General features: G+C 35.4%; 1 pseudogene; it reads left to right on the forward strand.

The window, feature by feature from the left end:
* The window catches only part of LOC132108038 (alpha-2-macroglobulin-like), a 67,065-nt pseudogene that overhangs the window by 49,669 nt on the left and 4,985 nt on the right, over window positions 1-12,411 (forward strand).

The raw sequence follows: 12,411 nt of genomic DNA on the forward strand, positions 1-12,411 counted from the left end.
AGTAGATTTAGCTACGTCTCTATGTAGTAATAATACGTCTCTATTAATAATAATAATTATGCCTAGACGGTTGCTTGTTTTTTTACTTGTTTTGTTGTAAAGAGATTATCTGATTAATATAGAATTTTTTATATTCCTAGACTTATTTGTTGCAGTTTTTTATACACTAATATTGTAAAACTAAAATACTAAAATACCTTTTTTAGTTTGCGGTGTTAGATTTTTGGCTGCATTTGAAGTTCTTTTTCGCTTAAGAAATTAAATAATATTACTGTCAAATTCATGTCAGATAATAAAAATACTGTAATAAATACAGTAGTTAACCATGTATTTGTTCATGTTTTATCAAGGGATAAGTCTGGAGCACACCATAAAATAATTCTAGAAATTTACACAGGGCTAGTAGTATATACAGCTGTATATACAGATACACACCCAGGTATCGGATCAGTACTCGGTATCGGCCGATACCCTGAGCCCAGGTATCGGAATCGGTATCGGGAAGAGAAAAAGGGTATCGGAACATCTCTATAAATATCTGTATAAGTATTTATTACATAATGTGTCATTTATTTTTTACTGCATAAATAATTATTTTAATATTTACTGTAACACAGATGTATTTTTCAGGTTTTAGTAGTACTTATATTCCACAGGTTTTCAAACGTTATTGCCTACATGCATGGTTGAATCATTAATCAAGTGATCAATATAAATGTTTTGATGGCCCACCTTTAGCATGCGACTCCTTTTATAAGAGACGGCTCAGTTCATGTCAAGACCTGGATATCACTCGTCATCATGGATCTGAACATTAGCCCCTGTTGGAAACAGCTCCTTCTGTTCTCTCTCCTTCTTGTCTGTGTCAATGGACAAATGTCAGGGCCGTAAGTAGTGCTTCTATAAAAATTTTATATATAAAATAATATATAAATAAAAAAGAGTCAACTAGATCAACACATTAACTTTGATGTCTTGCGATAAAATCCATTTCAGAAAAAAAAATCATACTACTTAAAATGATTGAATGCCTTATCATATCTTTACAGATCTTTCACAGTGACGTTTCCTGCAGTGATCGAGTCAGGATCTGAGGCCAGACTGTGTGCAAGTGTTCTCAAGCCCAATGAAAGCCTTGTCATGAACATTTATCTGGTTGATGGTGATCAGAGCACTTTACTGCTGCAGGAGAAAGCTGAGGAAGAGTTTCACCGCTGCTTTAACTTCAAGGTCTGCCATCAGCACATTACAATAAATATATTTGTTTCATCATAATTAATCTAGTTTTTTGAGATGGTCTGTTTACAGAGGTTGTGAATACATGATAATATTTCTCATCAGGCTCCTCTGATAGAAGCAGAATCTGTGCAGAAAATGAAGGTAGAACTTCAAGGAGAGTCTTTAAAGATGTCTGAAGACAGAAAAGTCATGTTCAGATCTTACCATCCTCTGACCTTTATCCAGACTGATAAACCCATCTATATTCCAGGACAGACAGGTGAGCTGTGAATTGTTCAAAGTTTTAAAAAAGGTGAATGCTGATGTTGACAAAGTGTCAAATGTGTAGTGTAAAACGATGCAGTGCTTATAAAAAAAAAAGGTGCCCAATCGCGTGCCTCTTTATTTTCGAGCTTCGGACAGTCACTGATATACCGTGCATTGTATAAACAGTCGTTTTAGCTTTTGAGATAAAAAATGTCAAATGGTGTTTGAAAACACACAGGAAGAGTATGTTTTGTTCTTATCTTTTTAGTCACCATAAACGTCCATCCAGGAAAACATAGTACAGTCTGCAATAAAACGAGGATGTGCAGAGCGGGAGCCGTTGTGTAAACAGGTCGTCATGCTAGTGTATTCATGCAGTCAATGACACTGACTCCACAAAAAGGCAAATAGAACATTAAACTCAGGACTTAGAAATGCACAGTGTGAAACGTAAGATAATGAATATAATCTTGAGTGAATCATGAGCATCGAAACATTTTAAGCAAGATAAACCAAGATTCAATTCAGGACAAACTGGATTGTGCAATCAGGATTAGCAGATCTGAAATATTGGTTATCACAATAAAAAACATTATAATTATGTTTGTCACACATTTTTGTTTTCACAGTGAATTTTAGAGTTGTTACCATGGATAAAAACTTTTCACCGCTTGATCAGAAGGTCGTGTTTTATTTATCTCATATTTTTAAATATGTTCAACACACAAACATGTTGGCTTTTAGTCATGTAAATTCTACAAATTATTTAATTACACTTTGCTTTTCTTACAGTATAGTACAGTGATACTTGAGGTAAGAACACAAAACCTCCTTCTGTATTCATGACAAGCACAATACTGACTTTTATTTTTGCAGTTATTGTGTTTTCCGTAATTATCAATGTTGCAGAGTATTTTAACACTGTTGTGGGTTGTTTTTCTTTTTTGCGGGTTTAAGTGACACCAATACCTGACATAAAATACAAATATTTTGGCATGTGAATTTAACCCAGCCAAAAAAAAATATTTTATTTTATTTTTAAAAAATTATAATAATAATTTTAGTTTTATTGTGAAAACATAGCAACCCTGGTAATTATGTATTTTTTATTTTTTGGGCAGAATATGTGTACTTGGCTGTTACTAACTTCACTTTGTGTTTGGTATTAAATAGGACAGTAAAGGTAACAGAATTGGTCAATGGACAAATGTTTCTTCAACAAGGTGGATTCTGCAGCGTTCTTATGAATTAAACCCGGAAGGCTGTCAAGGCATGTACAAACTGAAGGCTTACATTGGTGACAGGATGATCTCCCATGATTTTGAGGTGAAAAAATATGGTAAGTCATAACAAATTATTTGCAGTATTTGCATGGGACAAATAATAGCGACTAATAATAACTATAACTTTCGTCCTCTGTAGTTTTGCCTAAGTTTGAAGTTACTGTGACAGCACCGAAGACAGTGAGTATAGATGATGAGTCAATGGCAGTTGAAGTTTGTGCAAAGTAAGTAGCATCTTTACTTAAACATATTAAAAGCATAAAGTCCATCTTTGACTTGTACATGTTTTACAGATACACATACGGGCAGCCTTTATCTGGTAAATCATGGGTGAAAGTGTGTCGTGATATACACAGTCCAATATGTGTGAATGAAACCACTGAGGTTTGTCAGTGCAGTACCAAAAGTGGCATGTGACATTTATTTCTTAAATCCAGATTATTAAATTACTCTAAGGTATTGTGTTTGTGTTCGTTCATTTCCATTAGATGAAAAGGACAGGCTGTGCCATCCATACCTTAGATCTATCTGCCTTTTTAAACTCTAAATATCATGATCAACTAGAAAATTATCTTCATGTTGAAGCAACAGTGACAGAAGAAGGAACAGGTGAACTATTAATTACTGAAATGAGTTTTAAAATCTGATTTCATTAAAATGCAAGTTTCACACTCACCATCTATTTGTATTTCACAGAGATCACCATGACAAAATCTGAAACTATTTCTCTCACTTATTAAAATCGGCAAATGCACTCTTACTGACCTGCCCAAAACATATGAACATGGATCAGTTATAGAAGGAAAAGTAAGTCTAAAATCAGGTTGTCTCCGTTTAACAGCATTAATTGATATGTACAGAATTATTTATTCCTTCAAAACCTTATTTTTTACAGATCAAACTCTCAAATTTCAAAGGCGCACCAATACAAAACAAAGTGGTTTATCTTTTGGAGGGAACCTGGCCCTCAAAACTGCTCCTAAATCTCACTACAGACAGTGATGGACTGGCCAGCTTCTCTCTTAATACATCTAGTCTTCCTAAAGAAGACATTACTCTGATGGTATGACAGTTGCTGCTCATCCAACAAGTGTTTGATCAGTTAATGTTTTCATTACATGAAAATATTGGCACATTCTTTTTCTTTTTTTCAGGCAAGTGTGTATCCAACATTTCATTATCATGATTACAAAACACCATACTTCTCTACGGACAGAAAAACAGTTAATCTTTTCCGGCCTGCCACTCCATACACCCCATCATTAAGTGAACTGATTATAGAAAATATTGAGCAACCATTAAAGTGTGATGCTGAGTTTACAGTGACCATCAAGTATTATTTTATTGGAGAGACTGCTAAAGACTTCAAAACTGACATTGTCTATATGGTGAGAATGTGCAGTATGTTCATTGATACACTGTTGAAATCATTGTTTGTTAACAGTATTAACTGGCTGCACTGGTCAGTTTGTCATTGGAGTGTCATCTATCTGTCAGGTCTTGTCCAGAGGAGTGATCGTTCATCATGGATATGAGAAGGTTGAAGTCAAGTCTTCTAATGGAGCAGCAAGTGGCACAATGTCATTCAAACTGTCTGTTGGTGCAGATCTAGCTCCTGCAGTGCAGATTCTGGCCTACTGTGTTCTGCCCAGTGAAAATGTTGTTGCTCATAGCACAAAATATGACATTGAAAAGTGTTTCAAAAACAAGGTATACATTTTTTTTTTTAAAGCACCCTGAAAAAAAATCTGCCTATTTACACAATCACGGTCATTCTGATTTAATACTGAAATGACTCACCCTACTGTTGTCATCACAGGTTTCTCTGCAGTTTTCTCCTGCTAGAGCAGTTCCTGGTGAGAAAAACACTCTCCAGCTCTCAGCTCAGCCTGGTTCACTGTGCGGCCTCAGTGCTGTCGATCAGAGCGTCCTGATCCTGAAGCCAGGAAAACGTCTGGATACAGACAAGGTGTAAAGGCTTTACGATGCTATTGTCTACTATGTTCATCATCATTGTTTAAGGGTTTAAATTTTGATGCAAATTAAAGTGCATCCATTTCATCATAAAAAGTACTCCACATGGCTCCAGTGGGTTAACAAAGACGTTCTGAAGTGAATTGATGCATTTGTATAAGAAAAATATCCGTATTTACAACTTTATAAACCATAATTTCTAGCTTCTGCTGTTGTAAATGTGTTCAAAAAAAGAGTGGCGTTTTAGCGGATGATGTAGGTAAACACCAGAATGTGGAAGAACAGAGCAGAGCACAAAACAAAACACCGGTCACGGAATAGAAGATGGAGAATTTCGTTATAGGCCAAGAGATGACTGTTTTTCTTCTGCTATAATTAAAAACTAGACTAGCAGAGAGACTAGAATATTCTGGAATGCCACTCTCTCGTGAACATGTGTACAACAGTTAGTAGACTCTAGAGATGATGGTTATTTATTGTGGATGTGCTCTCATCACAGATCTTCAATATGCTGCCAGTACAATCAGTATCAGATTATCCTTACAGCGTTGAAGATGATGAAGAGGAGTGTCTGGGGTGGCAGGTTGAGAGTCCCCATCAAGCTGACAAAGCCTATGAATCCTTAAAGGTAACAAATGGATTAATATGTGTAACTGCAGTAGATTAGGTGAGTAACTACATGCATAAATATATCAATGCATGTGCTTAAAATGCCTCTTAATCTGAGAGCTACAACTATTTTTTATTTATTTTTTTCTGTTACATGTGATTCATCATTGTTGTTGGATAGAGTGTGGGTCTGAAAATGGCAACAAATCTGGCTGTGCGAGTCTCTCTGTGTCTAATATATGTGGAAACTTATTATTATTCAGGTAATATTTGTTACTGTATATATGTATGAGTTCATTCAGACATACATTTGCTCTCAATAATTTAATATGACTGGAATTCACCATTATTAAGCCCTTTTTCACTGCAAGAGCACATATGTATAACTCTTTATTTGTTTTGTGATAATTGTGACAGTTGTCTGATCTGTAAAATCAGAAGTTTTCAAAATTTGTGACATCAAGGAACTGCTCGAAAGAGCTGCACCACCCAAATTGTAAAGGCCCATTTATTATGTGAGAAAAGTGTAAATGTATGAAGATAACATGTTTAAGTTTAGTTTACTGGCTTTTATATTCTTATTTTACTTATTATTATACTTTTGATTACAAATTACAGTGTATCTGTTTCTACACACTATTTTATGAGGGGCCGTACAAGCCATAATTCATTCTGGGACTCTCACACACATACATTCTCCATTCACATGCATATATTCTTGCTTTCACACACTAACATTCTCTTTTCACATACATAAAATTCTACTCTCTCTCACACACATATATTCTCCTTACACATACATACATTTCTACTCTCACACACATATATTCTCCTTTTACATACATATATTTTTACCTTTTTTGGTATCCATTATTTCCTGTTTAAGCAGGAAGTCACTCTCAGACCAGGAAATACATGTGCAAGACTCAGCTCTTCCTCACAATTTTACAGTTGTGCTATTCAAAGTCTTCCTGTTTTCTTTTCAAGTACATATTTTAAGTTTTTAACTTTAACTTTAAATGTGTTCTACAGATCTGTGTATAAGTGTTAAGACACTGATGGTATTAACAGGGCTTTAGGCTAAGGAAATGTACTACTGGTCCGGTTTGGTCAGTGGTTTGAATTTCTTTACTTGCCCTGACACAATTTTCACAGTACTTGCCACAATCAATCAATCAATCAATCAATCAATAAATTAGAATTATTGTTTTCATTGTTGACTCCAACATTGTATTGTAATAAATAATAACCATTTTGCACAGATAGGTACAATAGTTCAAAGATAAAACTGAAATGAACCATGCTTTTTCAGGTCTTTCAGGTAGGTCTAACTATTCCAGTTAAGGATGCACTGATCAGGATTTTATTTATTTTACAATCAAATGAGCCGATTCTCATTCTTGTTGCCAATTTATTCTTTTTTTTCTTTTTTTACATTTATTAAATGTTTATTTTGCTCTGTTACTGGCCAAACTAACCTTGAAAAAACTAACAAACAAAAATATATGCAACATGAAGCAAGTGCACAAAACAAAAACATCAGATGGGCTGAATGAATATTTTATTATTACTATTTATTATTATTAGTTTTATTACCTTAATTATATGTGTTTCTGCACTATGTTTGTACTTTCTGTACTGGAAGCTCCTGATAAAATTTATTCTGTGTGTAAACACTTGGCAATAAAGCTCTTTCTGATTCTGATGAAAATGCAAATTCAATCTCTGACAGCGGGTGTTGCTTATAGAACACTAGTCTAGCACTGAGTTATTGCTGCATGCAGAGCTGCGCTAATTAACACTCCTTTAATGTGTATTTAACAAATAAGAGGTGTATTGTATTTAAGAGTAAAAAGAAAATGCCATCGAAACTTTTCTGAAGACAGTCAGTTCTCCTCAGAAATACATCCATATTAACCTCACCCTAATTACATAATTATGATTTGAAATAATATAAAGATATCACTGTCCCTAACTTGCAACCTCCCATTTAATTCACTTCCTAAATTAAGTGAAAAAATAATTAAAAAAATAAAACACTTGGACGCTTAATTATAATAAGTCTATCTGGTAACACGACTGAGGCTGAGCCCGTGTCCTCAATCACAATTCGCTCAAAGGACGAGGCCATGTAACAATGATAATATTTATTTATTTATTTATTTATTTATTTATTTATTTTTAAACCCAGATAGCTTGCTGAAATACTTCTGCGGCTGCCTCATCTACCTCAGCCATGCTGATCAAGACCTGTCCCGGTGACCCTGTTTCAACTAAACGTATTCCGTTTCATCTAAACGCCTTACGTTTCCACGATACTCCTTCTGTTTCCACTATACTCTCTCTGTTTCCACTATACTCTCTCTCTCGCATATACAAATTCTTCTCTTACATACATACATTATATACATGTATGTGTGCATATGTATGTATGTGAAAGGAGAATTTATGTGTGTGTGAGAGTAGAAATATATGTATGTGTAAGGAGAATGTATGTGTGTGAATGCAAGAATATATGTATTTGTACGGAGAATGTATGTGTGTGAATCCAAGAATATATAAATGTGAAAGGAGAATGTAAGTGTGTGAATGCAATTGGACTATAACCTAAGTATAAGTCGCATCAGTCCAAAAATACGTCATTACGAGGGAAAAAAACATATAAGTCGCACTGGACTATAAGCCGCATTTATTTATAACCAAGAACCAAGAGAAAAAAATTACCGTCTACAGTCGCGAGAGGGCGCTCTATGCTGCTCAGTGTAGATTACAGGAGCACTGGGCAGCATAGAGCGCCCTCTCGCGACTGTAGACAGTAATGTTTTCTCTTGGTTCATTTCTCTTGGTTCATGTCAAATTAATTTTGATAAATAAGTCACACCTGACAATAAGTCGCATGACCAGCCAAACTATGAAAAAAAGTGTGAATTATAGTCCAGAAAATGCAGTATGTGAAAGGAGAATGTAAGTGTGAGAGTGCCAGAATGAATTATGGCTTGGATGGCCCCTCATACTATTTGATATGTTAGAATACAAACATAGTTTTTTTCTTTTTTTTACACTTTTTTCATTTACATTTTTGTTCGATTCAACTTCTTTATGTATAAATTATTAATAGACCCCATGATTTAAAAAAGCAGATTTACAGTATAAACAATAAAAGGGAAAATGGTGTCATTGTAAAATAACATATTGTAGGGTTTAATGTTGTGAACACAGAATATAGTTTAGATATTTCAGAAAGTATATAATGTGATTGCTACATGTCCTGATTTAAGTGTCACATCTTTACCTGTGCTTTATTTCAGTTGATAATTCTGAAATGGATTGGAATATGAATGAGGGAGACTCTTCAGTTGAAGTGACAGTTCGTACTGTCTTTCCTGAAACATGGATTTGGCAACTTGCTTCAATTGGGTTAGTGACAATATTGTCAACTGTCAACATAATTTAATATCATATTAAAACCCACAATAACTGTAATGCTTCTCTTGGCACTGCACATCCAATGAGTTTTTGTTACACTGTAAAAAATGTAATGAGCTAATTACTTTAAAAAATTTAAGGTAACAATGTTACACATAATATTTTTAAGTATTTTTTCAGACTTTGATTTTTTTTAATGGAATCTAACTGAATAAATAATTTGAAATCTCCTAAATTAATTAATCTATGACACAATGAATTTAATACAGTTAGGGAAATGTTTTCATTTATTTTAAGTTTATTCTGAAAAAAAGTCTGTGATTTTGAGTGAGGTCTGTTTGTATTTTGTTATTTTATACATTTACAATACTGCATACAGCAAAACAGCTCAAGCAGGAAAATACTTGAGAAATACTGGAAAAGTACTGCACTAGCACTAGCAAAGCTACTGCTCATTAAACAAGGATTGATGTCTTAGAGGAGTATTATCCATAACCATAAGCTCTACTCTTCTGCACAGTGGTAACGATTGCACTGTGCAATGGAAACTTCAATGTAACAGAAACTCTTACAATTGTCAAACATAACTGAACATTAAACAATAATAGATCCTTCCCTTCACTCAAAAACATAAAATAGCATTTAATTTCTAAATTTACTCTCCATATCCAGCCATATGCAAAGCATGCTGGGAACTAACAATCACCTAATTGAGCTAATTCTCTTAAAATAAATAAATGTATGTATTTAGCAGACGCTTTTATCCAAACCGACTTACAGTGCACAAATAGGTAGGTTTTATTAGTAAAAAGTCTTCAACATTTTCTATACAACACTGAATCACAATTTCTTTAATGAAATCCATTTTTTTAAATTATCACCTTAATTTTTTTTAATGAAAATTACAAGACCGATGATTAATTTTTTACAGTCTAAGAATATATAAATTCACGTGTAAACGAATGTGTGAATTGGACTGTTTCAGATTCATATAAACAGAACTTTCATTAGATTCATTCAGATTGATGAAAATTAGACAAACTAGAGACCTACTGTGAATCAGATTACCAGTGTTTTATATATGTGCTGAATTTTGTAAAAGCAAAACAGCATATTAAAAGGCCAATCAAATACTCGTGTAATATCAACACAGAGACTCTGGATCAGCTCAGGTTCCTGTGACAGTTCCTGACACCATCACCTCTTGGGAGACGGAGGCCTTCTGTCTGTCCTCCGAAGGTCTGGGTCTGGCTCCTCCTGCTCAGCTGACAGTTTTCCAGCCCTTCTTCCTGGAGCTCTCTCTGCCTTACTCCATCATCCGTGGGGAGATCTTTGAGCTGAAGGCTACTGTCTTTAACTATCTGTCCAAGTGCATCATGGTGAGACTTCAGACTCAGTCTTATCCAATCATATCAAATATGCCACTAATCATGTGTGTTTGATTGACAGGTTAAAGTGACTCCAGCTCCTTCCTCAGACTACACTCTCAAAGCCTCCTCTGAGGAACAGTATTCATCCTGTCTGTGTGCTAATGGAAGAAAAACCTTTAAATGGATCCTCACTCCTTCTGTTCTTGGTGAGTTTTCCAGTCTGAATCATTGTTTCTCGGTGTTTGTGTATGTTTGTATCTTCACACCATGTCTTGTGTTGTAGGAGTCTTGAATATTACAGTCAGTGCAGAGGCTGAGTCGTCCCAGACTGTGTGTGACAATGAGATTGTGAGCGTGCCAGAGAGAGGACGCATTGACACAGTCACACGAAGTCTGCTTGTACAGGTCAGCCCACGTCAAACAGCTCTCAGACGTCATTTCTTCATGATCCTAATGCTGCTCATGTCAGTATGATGTGTCGATGTTACTGTTTTATGCTGCAGGCTGAAGGAACTGAGAAGACAGAGACCTACAGCTGGTTACTGTGTCCAAAGGGTTTGTCTGCAGACAATATTTAGCATTATAGTGTTTCTCTGCTGATCACTGATATGTGTTTCTGTCTCTCTGGTTCATAGGCGACAGTCTCACAGAGGAAGTGGATCTGAATCTTCCTAAAGATGTTATAGAGGGATCAGCCAGATCTACTGTTTCAGTCATTGGTAACATTGACATACACAAGCAGAAATTATATGTTGGTGTTTGGGTTTTCAAAATGTAATAAGTTTCATTGGTGTTTGGTTTGTAGGGGACATATTGGGTCGTGCACTGACAAATCTTCACAGATTACTACAAATGCCGTACGGCTGTGGAGAACAAAACATGGCTATTCTTTCTCCCAATATTTACATTCTGCAGTATCTGGAAAACACAGAGCAGCTCACTTCAGCCATCAGAGACAGAGCCACTGGCTTCCTTAAGAGTGGTGAGAGAAATTAGTCAGGTCAAGAAAATAAGTCTAGACACTTTTGACGTCAGACACACTTAATCAACCTAAACATTTAATCACTATCAAACTTAACAGGATACCAGAGACAACTGAACTACAGACATACTAGTGGTGGATACAGCACATTTGGACATGGAGATGAGAATACATGGTAAATATTTGTAACCTTTTACTCTCACTTTTTTCTAAATAGTTACAAAGTTAAAATAGTAAGCAGATAGGTGGTATTTATTTTTAATATTTTATGTACAGATTTAATCAACTCAAACAACTAATGATATTATTTAATTTAAAACTTTAAACCACCAGGTTGACTGCCTTTGTCCTGAGGTCTTTTGGCAAAGCACAGAAATACATTTTTATTGATCCACAAATTACTCAGAGTGCAAAGAAATGGTTAATAAGCAGACGGGATTCAGACGGCTGTTTTATCCAACAGGGAAGACTGTTCCACAACAGAATGAAGGTGTGCTATTGGTCACTAAACATTATCACAGAAACAATCTATATGTAACAAAAATTTTTTATTTAATGTTCCTCTAATATAAAATTGCAGGGTGGAGTGAATGATGATGTGACTATCACAGCCTACATTACTGCATCACTACTTGAACTAGAAACTCCAGTCACAGTAAGTTCATCTACAGGAAACACAGTATAATCTCATAGTAAAATTACTCACAGCTGCTGTTTCTCTGTTTTTGTCTCAGGACCCTGTCGTCAGTAAAGGTTTGTCCTGCTTGAAGTCCGTCATTGAGGATGTCAAAAACACTTACACCACTGCTCTACTCGCCTACACCTTCAGTCTGGCTAAAGACACAGACACTCGACAGCAGCTTTTCAAGAAACTGGAGGATGTTGCTATTTCAGAGGGTAAGAGATTTGTTATATCTGTGTGTGTGTGTGTGTGTGTGTGTGTGTGTGTGTGTGTGTGTGTGTGAACATTTTTTTCTTTTTTTTTTTTTGAGTTACCATGTCTCTTTTGTCCATGTGTCCTAAAGGGTCTCGTCTCCACTGGTCTCAGTCTGCATCTGCTGATGACTCTGATTCTCTGGCAGTGGAGATCAGCTCATATGTGCTGCTAGCTGTTCTCTCTGCTGATTCACTCACTACAGCTGATCTGGGCTTTGCTAACAGGATTGTCAGCTGGCTTGTGAAGCAGCAGAATGCCTATGGAGGATTCTCCTCCACACAGGTGACTCAAGCTACTCAAATCAAACACATGATTGCTGAATAATGGGTAAAAGACACATTACTG

The sequence above is a fragment of the Carassius carassius genome, chromosome 28 (genome assembly GCF_963082965.1).
Source record: "Carassius carassius chromosome 28, fCarCar2.1, whole genome shotgun sequence".
In the NCBI taxonomy this organism is placed as follows: domain Eukaryota; kingdom Metazoa; phylum Chordata; class Actinopteri; order Cypriniformes; family Cyprinidae; genus Carassius; species Carassius carassius.